Source organism: Pseudophryne corroboree, chromosome 6 (assembly GCF_028390025.1).
Source record: "Pseudophryne corroboree isolate aPseCor3 chromosome 6, aPseCor3.hap2, whole genome shotgun sequence".
Classification (NCBI taxonomy): Eukaryota; Metazoa; Chordata; class Amphibia; order Anura; family Myobatrachidae; genus Pseudophryne; species Pseudophryne corroboree.
Window position 1 is genome coordinate 804,322,646 of NC_086449.1, and position 22,460 is coordinate 804,345,105.

At 56.0% G+C, this 22,460-nt stretch overlaps 1 protein-coding gene across 3 annotated transcripts in view; it reads right to left on the reverse strand.

Annotated features, from left to right (window-relative positions):
- TMEM178B (transmembrane protein 178B) overlaps nt 1-22,460 on the reverse strand; it is a 518,981-nt gene that overhangs the window by 69,443 nt on the left and 427,078 nt on the right. The window lies entirely within an intron of this gene.

The following is a 22,460-nucleotide window of genomic DNA, read 5'->3' on the forward strand; positions in this document are numbered from 1 at the left end:
GGGATATGCTGCTGTCAGTGAGGCGGGGATGTGCTGCTGTCAGTGAGGCATGGATGTGCTACTGTCAGTGAGGCGGGGATGTGCTGCTGTCAGTGAGGCGGGGATGTGCTGCTGTCAGTGAGGCAGGAATGTGCTGCTGTCAGTGAGGCGGGGATATGCTGCTGTCAGTGAGGCAGTGATGTGCTGCTGTCAGTAAGGAGGGGATGCGCTGCTGTCAGTGAGGCGGGGATGTGCTGCTGTCAGTGAGGCGGGGATGTGCTGCTGTCAGTGAGGCATGGATGTGCTGCTGTCAGTGAAGCGGGGATATGCTGCTGTCAGTGAGGCGGGGATGTGCTGCTGTCAGTGAGGCATGGATGTGCTACTGTCAGTGAGGCAGGGATGTGCTGCTGTCAGTGAGGCGGGGATGTGCTGCTGTCAGTGAGGTGGGGATCTGCTGCTGTCAGTGAAGCGGGGATGTGCTGCTGTCAGTGAGGCATGGATGTGCTGCTGTCAGTGAGGCGGGGATATGCTGCTGTCAGTGAGGCATGGATGTGCTGCTGTCAGTGAAGCGGGATATGCTGCTGTCAGTGAGGCGGGGATGTGCTGCTGTCAGTAAGGCATGGATGTGCTGCTGTCAGTGAGGCGGGGATGTGCTGCTGTCAGTGAGGCGGGGATATGCGTCTGTCAGTGAGACATGGATGTGCTGCTGTCAGTGAAGCGGGGATATGTTGCTGTCAGTGAGGCGGGGATGTGCTGCTGTCAGTGAGGCATGGATGTGCTACTGTCAGTGAGGCGGGGATGTGCTGCTGTCAGTGAGGCGGGGATGTGCTGCTGTCAGTGAGGCATGGATGTGCTGCTGTCAGTGAGGCGGGGATATGCTGCTGTCAGTGAGGCAGGGATGTGCTGCTGTCAGTGAGGCATGGATGTGCTACTGTCAGTGAGGCGGGGATGTGCTGCTGTCAGTGAGGCGGGGATGTGCTGCTGTCAGTGAGGCATGGATGTGCTGCTGTCAGTGAGGCGGGGATGTGCTGCTGTCAGTGAGGCAGGGATGTGCTGCTGTCAGTGAGGCAGGGATGTGCTGCTGTCAGTGAGGCGGGGATATGCTGCTGTCAGTGAGGCGGGGATGTGCTGCTGTCAGTGAGGCAGTGATGTGTTGCTGTCAGTAAGGCGGGGATGTGCTGCTGTCAGTGAGGCGGGGATGTGCTGCTGTCAGTGAGGCAGGGATGTGCTGCTGTCAGTGAGGCTGGGATATGCTGCTGTCAGTGAGGCAATGATGTGCTGCTGTCAGTGCGGCGGGGATGCGCTGCTGTCAGTGAGGCGGGGATGTGCTGCTGTCAGTGAGGTGGGGATCTGCTGCTGTCAGTGAAGCGGGGATGTGCTGCTGTCAGTGAGGCATGGATGTGCTGCTCTCAGTGAGGCGGGGATATGCTGCTGTCAGTGAGGCATGGATGTGCTGCTGTCAGTGAAGCGGGATATGCTGCTGTCAGTGAGGCGGGGATGTGCTGCTGTCAGTGAGGCATGGATGTGCTGCTGTCAGTGAGGCGGGGATGTGCTGCTGTCAGTGAGGCGGGGATATGCTGCTGTCAGTGAGGCATGGATGTGCTGCTGTCAGTGAAGCGGGGATAAGCTGCTGTCAGTGAGGCGGGGATGTGCTGCTGTCAGTGAGCTGGGGATGTGCTGCTGTCAGTGAGGAGGGGATGTGCTGCTGTCAGTGAGCTGGGGATGTGCTGCTGTCAGGGAGGTGGGGATGTGCTGCTGTCAGTGAGGAGGGGATGTGCTGCTGTCAGTGAGCTGGGGATGTGCTGCTGTCAGGGAGGTGGGGATGTGCTGCTGTCAGTGAGGCGGGGATGAGCTGCTGTCAGGGAGGTGGGGATGTGCTGCTGTCAGTGAGGTGGGGATGTGCTGCTGTCAGTGAGGCGGGGATGTGCTGCTGTCAGTGAGGTGGGGATGTGCTGCTGTCAGTGAGGTGGGGATGTGCCGCTGTCAGTGAGGCGGGGATGTGCTGCTGTCAGTGAGGTGGGGATGTGCTGCTGTCATTGTGGCGGGGATGTGCTGCTGTCAGTGAGGCGGGGATGTGCTGCTGTCAGTGAGGCAGTGATGTGCCGCTGTCAGTGAGGCGGGGATGTGCTGCTGTCAGTGAGGCAGTGATGTGCCGCTGTCAGTGAGGTGGGGATGTGCTGCTGTCAGTGAGGTGGTGATGTGCTGCTGTCAGTGAGGTGGGGATGTGCTGCTGTCAGTGAGGTGGGGATGTGCCGCTGTCAGTGAGGCATGGATGTGCTGCTGTCAGTGAGGCGGGGATGTGCTGCTGTCAGCGAGGCGGGGATGTGCTGCTGTCAGTGAGGCGGGGATGTGCTGCTGTCAGTGAGGCGGGGATGGTCTGCTGTCAGTGAGGCGGGGATGCGCCGCTATCAGTGAGGCAGTGATGTGCCGCTGCCAGTGAGGCGGGGATGTGCTGCTGTCAGTGAGGTGGGGATGCGCTGCTGTCAGTGAGGCATGGATGTGCTGCTGTCAGTGAGGTGGGGATGTGCTGCTGTCAGTGAGGTGGGGATGGTCTGCTGTCAGTGAGGCGGGGATGCGCCGCTATCAGTGAGGCAGTGATGTGCCGCTGCCAGTGAGGCGGGGATGTGCTGCTGTCAGTGAGGTGGGGATGCGCTGCTGTCAGTGAGGCATGGATGTGCTGCTGTCAGTGAGGTGGGGATGTGCTGCTGTCAGTGAGGCATAGATGTGCTGCTGTCAGTGAGGTCGGGATGTGCTGCTGTCAGTGAGGCAGGGATGTGCTGCTGTCAGTGAGGTGGGGATGTGCTGCTGTCAGTGAGGCATGGATGTGCTGCTGTCAGTGAGGCATGGATATGCTGCTGTCAGTGAGGCATGGATGTGCTGCTGTCAGTGAGGTGGGGATGTGCTGCTGTCAGTGAGGCAATGATGTGCCGCTGTCAGTGAGGCGGGGATGTGCTGCTGTCAGTGAGGTGGGGATGCGCTGCTGTCAGTGAGGCGGGGATGCGCCGCTATCAGTGAGGCAGTGATGTGCCGCTGCCAGTGAGGCGGGGATGTGCTGCTGTCAGTGAGGTGGGGATGGTCTGCTATAAGTGAGGCGGGGATGCGCCGCTATCAGTGAGGCAGTGATGTGCCGCTGCCAGTGAGGCGGGGATGTGCTGCTGTCAGTGAGGTGGGGATGCGCTGCTGTCAGTGAGGCATGGATGTGCTGCTGTCAGTGAGGTGGGGATGTGCTGCTGTCAGTGAGGTGGGGATGTGCTGCTGTCAGTGAGGCATAGATGTGCTGCTGTCAGTGAGGTCGGGATGTGCTGCTGTCAGGGAGGCAGGGATGTGCTGCTGTCAGTGAGGTGGGGATGTGCTGCTGTCAGTGAGGTGGGGATGTGCTGCTGTCAGTGAGGCGGGGTTGCGCTGCTGTCAGTGAGGCATGGATGTGCTGCTGTCAGTGAGGCATGGATATGCTGCTGTCAGTGAGGCGGGGATGTGCTGCTGTCAGTGAGGCGGTTATGTGCTGCTGTCAGTGAGGCGGAGATGCGCTGCTGTCAATGAGGCGGGGATGCGCTGCTGTCAGTGCGGCGGGGATGCGCTGCTGTCAGTGAGACGGGGATGTGCTGCTGTCAGTGAGGCAGGGATGTGCTGCTGTCAGTGAGGCGGGGATGTGCTGCTGTCAGTGAGGCAGTGATGTGCCGCTGTCAGTGAGGTGGGGATGTGCTGCTGTCAGTGAGGCGGGGATGTGCTGCTGTCAGTGAGGCAGTGATGTGCTGCTGTCAGTGAGGCGGGGATGTGCTGCTGTCAGTGAGGCAGTGATGTGCCGCTGTCAGTGAGGTGGGGATGTGCTGCTGTCAGTGAGGCGGGGATGTGCTGCTGTCAGTGAGGCAGTGATGTGCCGCTGTCAGTGAGGTGGGGATGGTCTGCTGTCAGTGAGGCGGGGATGCGCTGCTGGCAGTGATGTGCCGCTGTCAGTGAGGTGGGGATGTGCTGCTGTCAGTGAGGTGGGGATGTGCTGCTGTCAGTGAGGCATGGATGTGCTGCTGTCAGTGAGGCGGGGATGTGCTGCTGTCAGTGAGGCATGGATGTGCTGCTGTCAGTGAGGCGGGGATGTGCTGCTGTCAGTGAGGCGGGGATGTGCTGCTGTCAGTGAGGCGGGGATGTGCTGCTGTCAGTGAGGTGGGGATCTGCTGCTGTCAGTGAAGCGGGGATGTGCTGCTGTCAGTGAGGCATGGATGTGCTGCTGTCAGTGAGGCGGGGATATGCTGCTGTCAGTGAGGCATGGATGTGCTGCTGTCAGTGAAGCGGGATATGCTGCTGTCAGTGAGGCGGGGATGTGCTGCTGTCAGTGAGGCATGGATGTGCTGCTGTCAGTGAGGCGGGGATGTGCTGCTGTCAGTGAGGCGGGGATATGCTGCTGTCAGTGAGGCATGGATGTGCTGCTGTCAGTGAAGCGGGGATATGCTGCTGTCAGTGAGGCGGGGATGTGCTGCTGTCAGTGAGGCATGGATGTGCTACTGTCAGTGAGGCAGGGATGTGCTGCTGTCAGTGAGGCGGGGATGTGCTGCTGTCAGTGAGGTGGGGATCTGCTGCTGTCAGTGAAGCGGGGATGTGCTGCTGTCAGTGAGGCATGGATGTGCTGCTGTCAGTGAGGCGGGGATATGCTGCTGTCAGTGAGGCATGGATGTGCTGCTGTCAGTGAAGCGGGATATGCTGCTGTCAGTGAGGCGGGGATGTGCTGCTGTCAGTGAGGCATGGATGTGCTGCTGTCAGTGAGGCGGGGATGTGCTGCTGTCAGTGAGGCGGGGATATGCTGCTGTCAGTGAGGCATGGATGTGCTGCTGTCAGTGAAGCGGGGATATGCTGCTGTCAGTGAGGCGGGGATGTGCTGCTGTCAGTGAGGCATGGATGTGCTACTGTCAGTGAGGCGGGGATGTGCTGCTGTCAGTGAGGCGGGGATGTGCTGCTGTCAGTGAGGCAGGAATGTGCTGCTGTCAGTGAGGCGGGGATATGCTGCTGTCAGTGAGGCAGTGATGTGCTGCTGTCAGTAAGGAGGGGATGCGCTGCTGTCAGTGAGGCGGGGATGTGCTGCTGTCAGTGAGGCGGGGATGTGCTGCTGTCAGTGAGGCATGGATGTGCTGCTGTCAGTGAAGCGGGGATATGCTGCTGTCAGTGAGGCGGGGATGTGCTGCTGTCAGTGAGGCATGGATGTGCTACTGTCAGTGAGGCAGGGATGTGCTGCTGTCAGTGAGGCGGGGATGTGCTGCTGTCAGTGAGGTGGGGATCTGCTGCTGTCAGTGAAGCGGGGATGTGCTGCTGTCAGTGAGGCATGGATGTGCTGCTGTCAGTGAGGCGGGGATATGCTGCTGTCAGTGAGGCATGGATGTGCTGCTGTCAGTGAAGCGGGATATGCTGCTGTCAGTGAGGCGGGGATGTGCTGCTGTCAGTAAGGCATGGATGTGCTGCTGTCAGTGAGGCGGGGATGTGCTGCTGTCAGTGAGGCGGGGATATGCGTCTGTCAGTGAGACATGGATGTGCTGCTGTCAGTGAAGCGGGGATATGTTGCTGTCAGTGAGGCGGGGATGTGCTGCTGTCAGTGAGGCATGGATGTGCTACTGTCAGTGAGGCGGGGATGTGCTGCTGTCAGTGAGGCGGGGATGTGCTGCTGTCAGTGAGGCATGGATGTGCTGCTGTCAGTGAGGCGGGGATATGCTGCTGTCAGTGAGGCAGGGATGTGCTGCTGTCAGTGAGGCATGGATGTGCTACTGTCAGTGAGGCGGGGATGTGCTGCTGTCAGTGAGGCGGGGATGTGCTGCTGTCAGTGAGGCATGGATGTGCTGCTGTCAGTGAGGCGGGGATGTGCTGCTGTCAGTGAGGCAGGGATGTGCTGCTGTCAGTGAGGCAGGGATGTGCTGCTGTCAGTGAGGCGGGGATATGCTGCTGTCAGTGAGGCGGGGATGTGCTGCTGTCAGTGAGGCAGTGATGTGTTGCTGTCAGTAAGGCGGGGATGTGCTGCTGTCAGTGAGGCGGGGATGTGCTGCTGTCAGTGAGGCAGGGATGTGCTGCTGTCAGTGAGGCTGGGATATGCTGCTGTCAGTGAGGCAATGATGTGCTGCTGTCAGTGCGGCGGGGATGCGCTGCTGTCAGTGAGGCGGGGATGTGCTGCTGTCAGTGAGGTGGGGATCTGCTGCTGTCAGTGAAGCGGGGATGTGCTGCTGTCAGTGAGGCATGGATGTGCTGCTCTCAGTGAGGCGGGGATATGCTGCTGTCAGTGAGGCATGGATGTGCTGCTGTCAGTGAAGCGGGATATGCTGCTGTCAGTGAGGCGGGGATGTGCTGCTGTCAGTGAGGCATGGATGTGCTGCTGTCAGTGAGGCGGGGATGTGCTGCTGTCAGTGAGGCGGGGATATGCTGCTGTCAGTGAGGCATGGATGTGCTGCTGTCAGTGAAGCGGGGATAAGCTGCTGTCAGTGAGGCGGGGATGTGCTGCTGTCAGTGAGGCATGTATGTGCTACTGTCAGTGAGGCGGGGATGTGCTGCTGTCAGTGAGGCGGGGATGTGCTGCTGTCAGTGAGGCATGGATGTGCTGCTGTCAGTGAGGCGGGGATATGCTGCTGTCAGTGAGGCAGGGATGTGCTGCTGTCAGTGAGGCATGGATGTGCTACTGTCAGTGAGGCGGGGATGTGCTGCTGTCAGTGAGGCGGGGATGTGCTGCTGTCAGTGAGGCATGGATGTGCTGCTGTCAGTGAGGCGGGGATGTGCTGCTGTCAGTGAGGCATGGATGTGCCTCTGTCAGTGAGGCGGGGATGTGCTGCTGTCAGTGAGGCAGGGATGTGCTGCTGTCAGTGAGGCGGGGATGTGCTGCTGTCAGTGAGGCAGGGATGTGCTGCTGTCAGTGAGGCAGGGATGTGCTGCTGTCAGTGAGGTGGGGATGTGCTGCTGTCAGTGAGGCAGGGATGTGCTGCTGCCAGTGAGGCATGGATGTGCCGCTGTCAGTGAGGTGGGGATGGTCTGCTGTCAGTGAGGCGGGGATGCGCCGCTATCAGTGAGGCAGTGATGTGCCGCTGCCAGTGAGGCGGGGATGTGCTGCTGTCAGTGAGGTGGGGATGCGCTGCTGTCAGTGAGGCATGGATGTGCTGCTGTCAGTGAGGTGGGGATGTGCTGCTGTCAGTGAGGCATAGATGTGCTGCTGTCAGTGAGGTCGGGATGTGCTGCTGTCAGTGAGGCAGGGATGTGCTGCTGTCAGTGAGGTGGGGATGTGCTGCTGTCAGTGAGGTGGGGCTGTGCTGCTGTCAGGGAGGCGGGGTTGCGCTGCTGTCAGTGAGGCATGGATGTGCTGCTGTCAGTGAGGCATGGATATGCTGCTGTCAGTGAGGCATGGATGTGCTGCTGTCAGTGACGTGGGGATGTGCTGCTGTCAGTGAGGCAGTGATGTGCCGCTGTCAGTGAGGTGGGGATGGTCTTCTATAAGTGAGGCGGGGATGCGCCGCTATCAGTGAGGCAGTGATGTGCCGCTGCCAGTGAGGCGGGGATGTGCTGCTGTCAGTGAGGTGGGGATGCGCTGCTGTCAGTGAGGCATGGATGTGCTGCTGTCAGTGAGGTGGGGATGTGCTGCTGTCAGTGAGGCATAGATGTGCTGCTGTCAGTGAGGTCGGGATGTGCTGCTGTCAGGGAGGCAGGGATGTGCTGCTGTCAGTGAGGTGGGGATGTGCTGCTGTCAGTGAGGTGGGGATGTGCTGCTGTCAGTGAGGCGGGGTTGCGCTGCTGTCAGTGAGGCATGGATGTGCTGCTGTCAGTGAGGCATGGATATGCTGCTGTCAGTGAGGCGGGGATGTGCTGCTGTCAGTGAGGCGGTTATGTGCTGCTGTCAGTGAGGCGGAGATGCGCTGCTGTCAATGAGGCGGGGATGCGCTGCTGTCAGTGCGGCGGGGATGCGCTGCTGTCAGTGAGGCGGGGATGTGCTGCTGTCAGTGAGGCGGGGATATGCTGCTGTCAGTGAGGCGGGGATGTGCTGCTGTCAGTGAGGCGGGGATGTGCTGCTCTCAGTGTGGCAGTGATGTGCCGCTGTCAGTGAGGTGGGGATGTGCTGCTGTCAGTGAGGCAGTGATGTGCCGCTGTCAGTGAGGTGGGGATGGTCTGCTGTCAGTGAGGCGGGGATGCGCTGCTGTCAGTGAGGCAGTGATGTGCCGCTGTCAGTGAGGTGGGGATGTGCTGCTGTCAGTGAGGTGGGGATGCGCTGCTGTCAGTGAGGCAGTGATGTGCCGCTGTCAGTGAGGTGGGGATGTGCCGCTGTCAGTGAGGTGGGGATGTGCTGCTGTCAGTGAGGCAGTGATGTGCCGCTGTCAGTGAGGTGGGGATGGTCTGCTGTCAGTGAGGCGGGGATGCGCTGCTGTCAGTGAGGCAGTGATGTGCCGCTGTCAGTGAGGTGGGGATGTGCTGCTGTCAGTGAGGCGGGGATGTGCTGCTGTCAGTGAGGCGGGGATGTGCTGCTCTCAGTGTGGCAGTGATGTGCCGCTGTCAGTGAGGTGGGGATGTGCTGCTGTCAGTGAGGCGGGGATGTGCTGCTGTCAGTGAGGCAGTGATGTGCCGCTGTCAGTGAGGTGGGGATGGTCTGCTGTCAGTGAGGCGGGGATGCGCTGCTGTCAGTGAGGCAGTGATGTGCCGCTGTCAGTGAGGTGGGGATGTGCTGCTGTCAGTGAGGTGGGGATGTGCTGCTGTCAGTGAGGCATGGATGTGCTGCTGTCAGTGAGGCGGGGATGTGCTGCTGTCAGTGAGGCATGGATGTGCTGCTGTCAGTGAGGCAGTGATGTGCTGCTGTCAGTGAGGCGGGGATGTGCTGCTGTCAGTGAGGCGGGGATGTGCTGCTGTCAGTGAGGCGGGGATGTGCTGCTGTCAGTGAGGTGGGGATCTGCTGCTGTCAGTGAAGCGGGGATGTGCTGCTGTCAGTGAGGCATGGATGTGCTGCTGTCAGTGAGGCGGGGATATGCTGCTGTCAGTGAGGCATGGATGTGCTGCTGTCAGTGAAGCGGGATATGCTGCTGTCAGTGAGGCGGGGATGTGCTGCTGTCAGTGAGGCATGGATGTGCTGCTGTCAGTGAGGCGGGGATGTGCTGCTGTCAGTGAGGCGGGGATATGCTGCTGTCAGTGAGGCATGGATGTGCTGCTGTCAGTGAAGCGGGGATATGCTGCTGTCAGTGAGGCGGGGATGTGCTGCTGTCAGTGAGGCATGGATGTGCTACTGTCAGTGAGGCAGGGATGTGCTGCTGTCAGTGAGGCGGGGATGTGCTGCTGTCAGTGAGGTGGGGATCTGCTGCTGTCAGTGAAGCGGGGATGTGCTGCTGTCAGTGAGGCATGGATGTGCTGCTGTCAGTGAGGCGGGGATATGCTGCTGTCAGTGAGGCATGGATGTGCTGCTGTCAGTGAAGCGGGATATGCTGCTGTCAGTGAGGCGGGGATGTGCTGCTGTCAGTGAGGCATGGATGTGCTGCTGTCAGTGAGGCGGGGATGTGCTGCTGTCAGTGAGGCGGGGATATGCTGCTGTCAGTGAGGCATGGATGTGCTGCTGTCAGTGAAGCGGGGATATGCTGCTGTCAGTGAGGCGGGGATGTGCTGCTGTCAGTGAGGCATGGATGTGCTACTGTCAGTGAGGCGGGGATGTGCTGCTGTCAGTGAGGCGGGGATGTGCTGCTGTCAGTGAGGCAGGGATGTGCTGCTGTCAGTGAGGCGGGGATATGCTGCTGTCAGTGAGGCAGTGATGTGCTGCTGTCAGTAAGGAGGGGATGCGCTGCTGTCAGTGAGGCGGGGATGTGCTGCTGTCAGTGAGGCGGGGATGTGCTGCTGTCAGTGAGGCATGGATCTGCTGCTGTCAGTGAAGCGGGGATATGCTGCTGTCAGTGAGGCGGGGATGTGCTGCTGTCAGTGAGGCATGGATGTGCTACTGTCAGTGAGGCAGGGATGTGCTGCTGTCAGTGAGGCGGGGATGTGCTGCTGTCAGTGAGGTGGGGATCTGCTGCTGTCAGTGAAGCGGGGATGTGCTGCTGTCAGTGAGGCATGGATGTGCTGCTGTCAGTGAGGCGGGGATATGCTGCTGTCAGTGAGGCATGGATGTGCTGCTGTCAGTGAAGCGGGATATGCTGCTGTCAGTGAGGCGGGGATGTGCTGCTGTCAGTAAGGCATGGATGTGCTGCTGTCAGTGAGGCGGGGATGTGCTGCTGTCAGTGAGGCGGGGATATGCTGCTGTCAGTGAGACATGGATGTGCTGCTGTCAGTGAAGCGGGGATATGCTGCTGTCAGTGAGGCGGGGATGTGCTGCTGTCAGTGAGGCATGGATGTGCTACTGTCAGTGAGGCGGGGATGTGCTGCTGTCAGTGAGGCGGGGATGTGCTGCTGTCAGTGAGGCATGGATGTGCTGCTGTCAGTGAGGCGGGGATATGCTGCTGTCAGTGAGGCAGGGATGTGCTGCTGTCAGTGAGGCATGGATGTGCTACTGTCAGTGAGGCGGGGATGTGCTGCTGTCAGTGAGGCGGGGATGTGCTGCTGTCAGTGAGGCGGGGATGTGCTGCTGTCAGTGAGGCATGGATGTGCTGCTGTCAGTGAGGCGGGGATGTGCTGCTGTCAGTGAGGCAGGGATGTGCTGCTGTCAGTGAGGCAGGGATGTGCTGCTGTCAGTGAGGCGGGGATATGCTGCTGTCAGTGAGGCGGGGATGTGCTGCTGTCAGTGAGGCAGTGATGTGCTGCTGTCAGTAAGGCGGGGATGTGCTGCTGTCAGTGAGGCGGGGATGTGCTGCTGTCAGTGAGGCGGGGATGTGCTGCTGTCAGTGAGGCTGGGATATGCTGCTGTCAGTGAGGCAATGATGAGCTGCTGTCAGTGCGGCGGGGATGCGCTGCTGTCAGTGAGGCGGGGATGTGCTGCTGTCAGTGAGGTGGGGATCTGCTGCTGTCAGTGAAGCGGGGATGTGCTGCTGTCAGTGAGGCATGGATGTGCTGCTGTCAGTGAGGCGGGGATATGCTGCTGTCAGTGAGGCATGGATGTGCTGCTGTCAGTGAAGCGGGATATGCTGCTGTCAGTGAGGCGGGGATGTGCTGCTGTCAGTGAGGCATGGATGTGCTGCTGTCAGTGAGGCGGGGATGTGCTGCTGTCAGTGAGGCGGGGATATGCTGCTGTCAGTGAGGCATGGATGTGCTGCTGTCAGTGAAGCGGGGATATGCTGCTGTCAGTGAGGCGGGGATGTGCTGCTGTCAGTGAGGCATGGATGTGCTACTGTCAGTGAGGCGGGGATGTGCTGCTGTCAGTGAGGCGGGGATGTGCTGCTGTCAGTGAGGCATGGATGTGCTGCTGTCAGTGAGGCGGGGACATGCTGCTGTCAGTGAGGCAGGGATGTGCTGCTGTCAGTGAGGCATGGATGTGCTACTGTCAGTGAGGCGGGGATGTGCTGCTGTCAGTGAGGCGGGGATGTGCTGCTGTCAGTGAGGCATGGATGTGCTGCTGTCAGTGAGGCGGGGATGTGCTGCTGTCAGTGAGGCATGGATGTGCTGCTGTCAGTGAGGCGGGGATGTGCTGCTGTCAGTGAGGCGGGGATGTGCTGCTGTCAGTGAGGCGGGGATGTGCTGCTGTCAGTGAGGCGGGGATGTGCTGCTGTCAGTGAGGCGGGGATGTGCTGCTGTCAGTGAGGCAGGGATGTGCTGCTGTCAGTGAGGCGGGGATATGCTGCTGTCAGTGAGGCGGGGATGTGCTGCTGTCAGTGAGGCAGTGATGTGCTGCTGTCAGTAAGGCGGGGATGTGCTGCTGTCAGTGAGGCGGGGATGTGCTGCTGTCAGTGAGGCAGGGATGTGCTGCTGTCAGTTAGGCGGGGATATGCTGCTGTCAGTGAGGCAATGATGTGCTGCTGTCAGTGAGGCGGGGATGCGCTGCTGTCAGTGAGGCGGGGATGTGCCGCTGTCAGTGAGGCAGGGATATGCTGCTGTCAGTGAGGCGGTGATGTGCTGCTGTCAGTGAGGCGGGGATGTGCTGCTGTCAGTAAGGCGGGGATGTGCTGCTGTTAGTGAGGCAGGGATATGCTGCTGTCAGTGAGGCGGTGATGTGCTGCTGTCAGTGAGGCGGGGATGTGCTGCTGTCAGTAAGGCGGGGATGTGCTGCTGTCAGTGAGGCAGGGATATGCTGCTGTCAGTGAGGCGGTGATGTGCTGCTGTCAATGAGGCGGGATGTGCTGCTGTCAGAAAGGCAGGGATGTGCTGCTGTCAGTAAGGCGGGGATGTGCTGCTGTCAGTGAGGCGGGGATGTGCTGCTGTCAGTAAGGCGGGGATGTGCTGCTGTGAGTGAGGCAGGGATATGCCGCTGTCAGTGAGGCGGGGATGTGCCGCTGTCAGTGAGGCAGGGATATGCTGCTGTCAGTGAGGCGGTGATGTGCTGCTGTCAGTGAGGCGGGGATGTGCTGCTGTCAGTAAGGCGGGGATGCGCTGCTGTCAGTGAGGCGGGGATGTGCCGCTGTCAGTGAGGCGGTGATGTGCTGCTGTCAATGAGGCGGGGATGTGCTGCTGTCAGTAAGGCGGGGATGTGCTGCTGTCAGTAAGGCGGGGATTTGCTGCTGTCAGTGAGGCGGGGATATGCTGCTGTCAGTGAGGCGGGGATGTGCTGCTGTCAGTAAGGCGGGGATGTGCTGCTGTCAGTGAGGCGGGGATATGCTGCTGTCAGTGAGGCTGGGATGTGCTGCTGTCAGTAAGGCGGGGATGTGCTGCTGTCAGTGAGGCGGGGATATGCTGCTGTCAGTGAGGCTGGGATGTGCTGCTGTCAGTGAGGCGGGGATATGCTGCTGTCAGTGAGGCGGGGATGTGCTGCTGTCAGTGAGGCGGGGATATGCTGCTGTCAGTGAGGCATGGATGTGCTGCTGTCAGTGAAGCGGGGATATGCTGCTGTCAGTGAGGCGGGGATGTGCTGCTGTCAGTGAGGTATGGATGTGCTACTGTCAGTGAGGCGGGGATGTGCTGCTGTCAGTGAGGCGGGGATGTGCTGCTGTCAGTGAGGCATGGATGTGCTGCTGTCAGTGAGGCGGGGATATGCTGCTGTCAGTGAGGCAGGGATGTGCTGCTGTCAGTGAGGCATGGATGTGCTACTGTCAGTGAGGCGGGGATGTGCTGCTGTCAGTGAGGCGGGGATGTGCTGCTGTCAGTGAGGCATGGATGTGCTGCTGTCAGTGAGGAGGGGATGTGCTGCTGTCAGTGAGGCATGGATGTGCTGCTGTCAGTGAGGCGGGGATGTGCTGCTGTCAGTGAGGCAGGGATGTGCTGCTGTCAGTGAGGCAGGGATGTGCTGCTGTCAGTGAGGCAGGGATGTGCTGCTGTCAGTGAGGCAGGGATGTGCTGCTGTCAGTGAGGTGGGGATATGCTGCTGTCAGTGAGGCAGTGATGTGCTGCTGTCAGTAAGGCGGGGATGTGCTGCTGTCAGTGAGGCGGGGATGTGCTGCTGTCAGTGAGGCAGGGATGTGCTGCTGTCAGTTAGGCGGGGATATGCTGCTGTCAGTGAGGCAATGATGTGCTGCTGTCAGTGAGGCGGGGATGCGCTGCTGTCAGTGAGGCGGGGATGTGCCGCTGTCAGTGAGGCAGGGATATGCTGCTGTCAGTGAGGCGGTGATGTGCTGCTGTCAGTGAGGCGGGGATGTGCTGCTGTCAGTAAGGCGGGGATGTGCTGCTGTCAGTGAGGCAGGGATATGCTGCTGTCAGTGAGGCGGTGATGTGCTGCTGTCAGTGAGGCGGGGATGTGCTGCTGTCAGTAAGGCGGGGATGTGCTGCTGTCAGTGAGGCAGGGATATGCTGCTGTCAGTGAGGCGGTGATGTGCTGCTGTCAATGAGGCGGGATGTGCTGCTGTCAGAAAGGCAGGGATGTGCTGCTGTCAGTAAGGCGGGGATGTGCTGCTCTTAGTGAGGCGGGGATGTGCTGCTGTCAGTAAGGCGGGGATGTGCTGCTGTGAGTGAGGCAGGGATATGCTGCTGTCAGTGAGGCGGGGATGTGCCGCTGTCAGTGAGGCAGGGATATGCTGCTGTCAGTGAGGCGGTGATGTGCTGCTGTCAGTGAGGCGGGGATGTGCTGCTGTCAGTAAGGCGGGGATGTGCTGCTGTCAGTGAGGCAGGGATGTGCTGCTGTCAGTGAGGCGGTGATGTGCTACTGTCAGTGAGGCGGGGATGTGCTGCTGTCAGTGAGGCGGGGATGTGCTGCTGTCAGTGAGGCAGGGATATGCTGCTGTCAGTGAGGCGGTGATGTGCTGCTGTCAATGAGGCGGGGATGTGCTGCTGTCAGTAAGGCGGGGATGTGCTGCTGTCAGTAAGGCGGGGATTTGCTGCTGTCAGTGAGGCGGGGATATGCTGCTGTCAGTGAGGCGGGGATGTGCTGCTGTCAGTAAGGCGGGGATGTGCTGCTGTCAGTGAGGCGGGGATGTGCTGCTGTCAGTGAGGTGGGGATGTGCTGCTGTCAGTGAGGCGGGGATGTGCTGCTGTCAGTGAGGCAGTGATATGCTGCTGTCAGTGAGGCAGGGATATGCTGCTGTCAGTGAGGCGGGGATGCCCTGCTGTCAGTAAGGCGGGGATGTGCTGCTGTCAGTGAGGCAGGGATATGCTGCTGTCAGTGAGGCTGGGATGTGCTGCTGTCAGTAAGGCGGGGATATGCTGCTGTCAGTGAGGCGGGGATGTGCTGCTGTCAGTGAGGTGGGGATGTGCTGCTGTCAGTGAGGCGGGGATGTGCTACTGTCAGTGAGGCAGTGATATGCTGCTGTCAGTGAGGCAGGGATATGCTGCTGTCAGTGAGGCGGGGATGCCCTGCTGTCAGTAAGGCGGGGATGTGCTGCTGTCAGTGAGGCAGTGATGTGCTGCTGTCAGTAAGGCGGGGATGTGCTGCTGTCAGTGAGGCGGGGATGTGCTGCTGTCAGTGAGGTGGGGAATTTTGTCCGGCATCCCCTCCTTCCTCATCATCACTCCTCTCCAGACGCAAGTGGTGCAAGTGCCAGAAACGTGCAAGAAGCATAGACGCATTTGTGTGCATTTGCGCAGAGCGTCTCCACAAAATATAGGGGTCTATGTACTAAGCCTTGGATGGAGATAAAGTAGCAGCCAATCAGCTCCTAACTAAATGTTACAGGCTGTGTTTGAAAAATGACAGTTAGGAGCTGATTGGCTGCTATTTTATCTCCAGCTGAGGCTTTAGTAAATATACCCTTACTCTCACGGAGTACTCGTTCACCGTGAGGAGCGCTGCTAAACCATTGGGGATGAGAACAATAGCGGCACCGCGAGGAGTGTCAGGTGTCATTTTTAAGGTACTTTGTTATATTTCAGGCATAATAAAAATAATGTCAACAAAAAAAAATTCCTGGTATGAATAAATGTAATTACTCAGCATTCCCCATAGTGGAAACTACTGCAGCAAAGATGAAAAAATGACGTGATCGTCTGGAGATCCGTGGAAAACGTGCCTCAGCCTCTCACCTCTCGGATCTGCCTCGGAACAGAACAGGTGCCTGGATGTGTCAGTAGCTGCAGCCAGGCAGATTCTCAGCAGACAGCAGGCAGTGAATGAGCAGGAAATAAGCTCCTATGCTCTGTGTGCTGGCTTGTGTGTATTTAAAGCCCATAAATTATGCAGTTACTGACAGATAAAAATATCACCAAGGTGCATGATGGGTAACAGCAGGAGGACTGGCAGAGAGAGAGAGAGAACGGCTACCAATGTAAGGCTGGGTGTGTGTGAGGAACATTAGCTGCCCACGTGCCCAGTGCGGGCCTGACAGCACAGCTCCCTGCTATTATCCCAGCAATACGCTATTGCTGCTTTCAGATCGCAAATGCCGGATCCCACCCGGTAAGAGAAACGTGTCCTTACCGGGTGGGATCCGGCATTTGCTCTCCTCTGCTGGCTTTCCGACCCGGCAATATACCGGGTCGGTTGCCATAGCAGCGGGGGGCGCAGCAGCAGCAGGGGCGGGGGTGGAGGCGGCGCTGGGAGATGAGCTCATCTCCTGCGCCGCCTCTCCCTATGCTGTGAATGGGAGCCGTGTCGCATCGGAGCGGCTCCCATTCACACTGCGCCTGACCCGGTATTCAACCCGGTAATAACCCTTCTTTTTTACCGGGTTGAATTACCGGGTCAGGCGACCCGCTAATTCTGCAAAGGACCTTTCACATCGCACACTGACCCGTTTCGACACGGCAATATGCCGTGTCGATATCGGGTTATTTGTGCGATGTGAAAGGGGTATTAGTGACAGCAACCTTGGGGATCAGTGATGCAGCAAAACTGCTTCTGTGCCTGTTATACAGTCGCTGCAATGCACAGTTATTTGTATGGTGAGACGGAGCCTTTTGCTAATGTGCAAAAAGAACCAAACTCTTCCTTATTGTTAGCTATCTAGTCACTCGCATGAGAAGGCTTTTTCGCCACGTACAAAGGCTTTAGCGCCTGATTCATGTTTGTAAGTAAAGCAAAATAGCAATCAACTGGACAAAAACCACGCTGCACTGCACGTGGGGCAGATGTAACATGTGCAAAGATATTTAAATTTGGGAGGGGTGTGTTCAAGGGTGTAGCTACCATGGGTGCAGGGAGTGCAGGGCTGATGAAGCCGCTGACCATTAATACAGGTGGAGAAACGCGTAAGGAGTAAGGACCCTTCAATCTTTGTCAACAACAGCCCAGCCGGCCCGTTATCCAATACTACTTACATATCGAATACTCCAGATAAGGCCGCTCTCTTTAAAAGGAAAAGCACCTGCCGTAGCAGGACCCAAATGTGGGTGGCTAACTATTTAGCGGGGACGATACCTTCCCCCCTTTATCTTTTTCCTGGCCAGGAATTTGGCAATTTTTTGGATAAATCTATTGCTGGCACAAGAGCAGAGCCTCACTAGCATTATTTAAAGACTGCTCCAGCCGTCTCGCATTCCAACACATCCGCCCCACTGTATGCAATTCCCAGCACAGATGCACTTGGAACATTTGTGACCATATTCTTGCCTATAATTTAGACCACCTTGCACAGAAATCAGATCCGGCTTCACATACTCCACAAGAAAATGAAACAAGGGGCCAAATGTAAGAAACTAGACGCTACCGTAATAGAGTGAGAGTTTCAGAAAGGGAGATATTTGGTAAGGGTTTTCTGGGTTTGTTTGTTTTTTTAAAGTGGCAATCATTTACACTGCAAAACCAGGTTGATCTTGCTGTGTAAATGATTGCCACTTTAAAAAAAAAACCTTCAAAACCTTATTACACTCTATTACATTTGGCCCAGGATCTGACCTCCTCTCCTGGGGGTCTGGGATGCCTCCCTAAAATTTGGAAGGTAAGTCTGCGTGCACCAGTATATAGCTAATAGATTATCGCCAAAAAAAAAAAAATGATGCGCTACATTTTCAAATATATTTTTCCAGCTCATCTGCAACCATCAATGAGTAAATGTTTAGGTGCAGGAAGCACCACCGCCATGGGTGTTCTGGGGCATCCGTAGGGTGTCTGTGTGGGTGTGGTAGACAGTCATTAGTTAGACACTATATGGTCGACAGTGAAAAGTCAGACAGGGTCAAAAGTCAGACAGTCAAAAGTCAGACAGTCAAAAGTTAGACAGGGTCAAAAGTCAGACGAAAGTCAGACAGGGTAAAAAGTCAGACAGTTAAATGTCAGATAGGGTCATAAGTCAGAGACAAAAAAAAAGATTTTTTTTTGTGTGTTTTTAAACATTTTTAACCCAAATTTGGGGAAATTTGTCCCCTCACGGGCTCGCTACACTCGCCGCGCTTCGGGCTCAGTGTCTCGCTCCGCTTCACTTGCCACAACTTTACTAAAAGCTAATGGTTTGTGACATGGATAGTAAATGAGGCAAAAATTGTAAAAAACAGAAAAAAAAGACCAAAACTTTTTTTCATGTCTGACTTTTGACCCTGTCTTACTTTTGACCCTGTCTGACTTTTGGCTGTCTGACTTTCGACTGACTTTTGACCGTCGACCATATAGTGTCTAACTAATGACTGTCTATCTTTTAACTGTCTGTCTATAGACAGGAACCCGTGTGTGTCCCTCATTGCATGTATTACGTGTCTGGGAGTACTAGGGTAGACATTTGGGTGGTCATTCCGAGTTGATCGCTCGTTATTTTTTTTCCGCAACGGAGCGATTAGTCGCTAATGCGCATGCGCAATGTCCGCAGTGCGACTGCGCCAAGTAAATTTGCTATTAAGTTAGGTATTTTACTCACGGCATTACGAGGTTTTTTCTTCGTTCTGGTGATCGTAGTGTGATTGACAGGAAGTGGGTGTTTCTGGGCGGAAACTGGCCGTTTTATGGGTGTGTGCGAAAAAACGCTGCCGTTTCTGGGAAAAACGCGGCAGTGGCTGGAGAAACGGGGGAGTGTCTGGGTGAACGCTGGGTGTGTTTGTGACATTAAACCAGGAACGAAACTGACTGAACTGATCGCAGTGGCAGAGTAAGTCTCGAGCTACTCAGAAACTGCTAAGAAGTGTCTATTCGCAAATCTGCTAATCTTTCGTTCGCAAATCTACTATGCTAAGATTCACTCCCAGTAGGCGGCGGCTTAGCGTGTGCAAAGCTGCTAAAAGCAGCTTGCGAGCGAACAACTCGGAATGAGGGCCTTGATCAAGTATGTAATGGTGCTTGTACTCTGGATAAATAAAGTCACCCTACAGCGGCTCTTAGAGAGGAGAAGTTGCAAAATGCAAAAGAAGCAGAAACAATTAGTGGAACGCGCCTGCAGCAACTCTTGTTTTCCGGTTAATAAAAGCTGGGGGAAATCTAAATATACTATCTATATAAATGCATCCAGTCCTGTATAAAACAATAAAGAGCATTAGACTTTAGCTGCGTCTATACTGAAACGTGGTTCCCTAACAATCAGATCGATACGACGTCTCACAGGGCAAAGATTATCCGCAGGAGGTGGCAGTGAGAGGGTTACGTCCTAGGTGGCAGAGTCACATGTTCCTGCATTAACGGGCAATGCTGCTAGCTGATTAATCAGTACCAACCCCAGAGAGCCCCCTCCCAGCTGGTGCAATGCCAATTAGTGACACATGTCCCCAGTGGCACGTTGCCCCCCCCCCCCCCTGGCATCTAGCTAGACAGCCGGGGGAGGATGCGCAGACGGAAGAGGACCAGACTCACCTGGAAAGAGAGACTTACACAGTGGAAATGAGGGCGGGAGAAGCTCTGTACTAGTTGTGGGTGCAGGGTAGTCGTGGGCATTGCATTGAGCATCAGTGGGCACCACAATTTTTATATTAACAATGATGTCATCAACAGCCCTCCGTATGTCATTAATTAACACTTTGAGCTCTGATTTACAAGGATTAGTTGGCATAATATTTAAGGGCTGAAAGCCACCCTCCCCCCACGTGAGCTCATACACCAGATGTCCCCATACAGCAGTGCTCCCTCTGGTATTGCCGATGAGTACTCAGTGCTAATGCGGCTCACTCACATCATCCAGAACTATTACTCCCCTCCCTTGCGCAACAGAAGGGAGCCTGAAACATTGGCCCCCATTAATCCATGAGTTTCCTTGCTGGAAACTAATTTTTGGTTGTAAATGGGACCAATCGCTATTTAACAAGGCTAATAACGCTGCTAACTAGCAGCGCTATTGGCCTTTCATATTCCCTATACTGCGGCACGCTAAACTGTATTTAAGAACGAGCGCTATTTTTGAAATAGCGCTCGCTTACCTATAATGTCCTTACCTGCTCCGGGCAGGCATTATGACACCGCTGCAGTGGAGTCCGTCCTGCGCTCCGGCTCCCCCCTCCCGCAGCAATCCCGGCATGCATCACAGCAGCCGGGTTGCTATAGCGACAGCCTGAGGAGTTCTCTCAGTGATGGCCGTAGGAGGCCAATTCGGGGACACAGTTCTTTCGTCAGCGCTGATGTAAGGTAAACATCAGCGCTGACGCAGCAAATACCACATTCGCTCGCCGTGGCATAAGCTCTTCTTAAACACCACAGCGAGTAAAAACAGTATTTATCACTTCACTTATAGCTGGTTGATAAATGGGGGCCAATTAGTGCCACCCATAAAGTTGACTCATTAAAGTGTTGTTGTCGCTTGCACACTGCGGTGGCTCACTCAGGCATGAGGCACTAAATTGGTTGACTAGGAGTGCCAAAGGGAAGGGACAGGTGCAAAGTACCTAGGTCCACGACTCTTCGGGAGCCCAGGCCTGCCAATAATGCCCAGCCATGTCCCTACGAAGGTGTGACCATGCCCCAGCCAGACCACAATGAAGCACCAGGGCATGGAACCGGTCTTTCCTCACCATGGGTCCGAGTCGCACCTAGGGACAGTCTGAGTGGTGGTGCTCTACTTCCTACTGCCAGAAGCCCCACCTCCTAAGCATGATGTCATCAAGTCACTAGTTTGAGGGCGGGGCTGGCACAGGGCGGCATAGAGGGCTGCTCCGCTCCTGTTTGGCCGTACGGCAAAGCAGCAGCAGATGAGTCTGACTAAGGCTGGGTACACACCAGACAGACATGTTGGTGGACTCGCCATCGCACCAACAGCGCGGCTGATTAAGGAAAGTACTGTATATACACATACAGATCAGCTGCTCGATGTGTCGGTCATCTCATCCTGCTCGGTGGGCATATGCTTTTACCTGCCCAGCTGTGACGTCAGATTCGGGGGTCACCCGTACATACAGTCAGATGTGCCAATATATATTTAGATTTATCAGGCATTGTCTGTGCTGCACAGTCGATGTGATATGTCTGAGAACGACATCATACACAGCTATATTGGGGGTACACACCCGCCGACGGGCTCGCTATATATAGACTAGTGTGTTCCCAGCTTAAGAATCAGGTTCTCCGTCTATAATTTTCTATTTCATTTTTAGGTTCCAGAGGCCCGTCTCTGTGCTCTTCACAAGGTACAGTCAGTCATCCTGGCATGCATAGAAAGTGCTTCCCCTATGAATCTCAGACTGACTAAAAGTTTTACTGCCATGCGGACACCACTGTGACATTAATTAGAGTCTTTGGCTCTTGAAATGAGACGCTGCCACTTACCTCTGCAGCAGAAATATCATTCAAACCCACACATCTGCCTCCTAGGGGCCTACGTACAGTATGGCAGCAATTATTATAGTCTTTGTTCCTGATTAAAATGCTGATTGGGGATTTGGGGATTTCCACAGGGGTCCTCGGAGACACATTGTTACTAGATACAAGACAACTGTGTCACGATCCGGGTATCTGGACGCCATTTCTTACCCATCAGATGCCTCCTAAGGCTGGCTCAGCGCTCCAGGACCGGATCCCATCTGTTATCCTAATGTTCACATTCCTGCATCCTCTCCTGTCTCTCTGAGACGCTGTCACAGTAACGCCTTATTACATCTGGCATGGCGTCTCCCGCGGCCTCCGCCGCCGTCCCTGAGCTTCTGCATGCAGAGTGTCAGAGTGGCGATTACGTCAGCCGCGGCCTCCGCTGTGTCCGCGTGGTTGGATGTGCACTTGTCAGCCTGGCGTCTCTTGTCTCCAGTGGCCGGCGCCGCCATTACTGTTTTCATTACCACATGGATTACAAACCAAACTTCCCTCCAAGTGTCTGCATGGGCGCAGCCATCTTGGATTCTGTCAGCTGATCATTTCCTCCAATCTGTTGTCAGTATTGTTAATCTGCATAATTGCCTAGCCAATCCCTTCCTTGCTGCAGGTATAAATACACTGTGCCTGAGCAAGGAAGGCGTCAGTGCTTTGGTTGTCAAACCTAGTTCCTGTTTGTCTCTCTCCTGTGATTGTCTTCCAGGTTCCAGCTCCTGTCTCAAGACTTCCACCATAGAGACCCGCACCAGCATTCCACCTGCGGTGTAGCCTGACTCTCCAATCCATTGTGGATTCATCTGTTTCCAGCTACAACATTACCTGCTTCCAGCTCAGCTTCCAGCAGAGTACAGCTTCCCTTAAAGGGCCGGTGTCCTTTCTACACTTTACCACTCTCCACCGGTATTATTATTTCTCCGCTCTCAAGTTCTACATTTCAGTTCATATTTCATCGCTCCCAAGTTCATTTATTATTTAACTGGTTCCAGCCAGTATCCACTCCGTGCTAACAACAGTCTGGTTCCAGCCAGTATCCACAGCAGCTGTTTTATCTTCAGCAACCCAGCTTTTCCTGGAACACCAGCTGGCACAATCCTGGGTTATCTCCATTGCTACAGTCGGGCCTGGTAAGGACTTTCCATCTAGAAGATCATAAGAACTATCTCACACTACCAGTGCCCTGTGGCTCCTGCCATCCTGTAGTACCCAGGAACTGTATTTATTCTTTGCTGACTTTTACGTTTTCTTTTATTGCTGCTGTGTTGCGGAGTTGTCATAATAAACATCATTGACTTTTATCCAAGTTGTCGTGGTCACGCCTTCGGGCAGTTATTATTCATGTTACTTACATGTCCAGGGGTCTGATACAACCTCCCAGGTTCCGGTACATCTCAGCCCCTACAACTGAGGC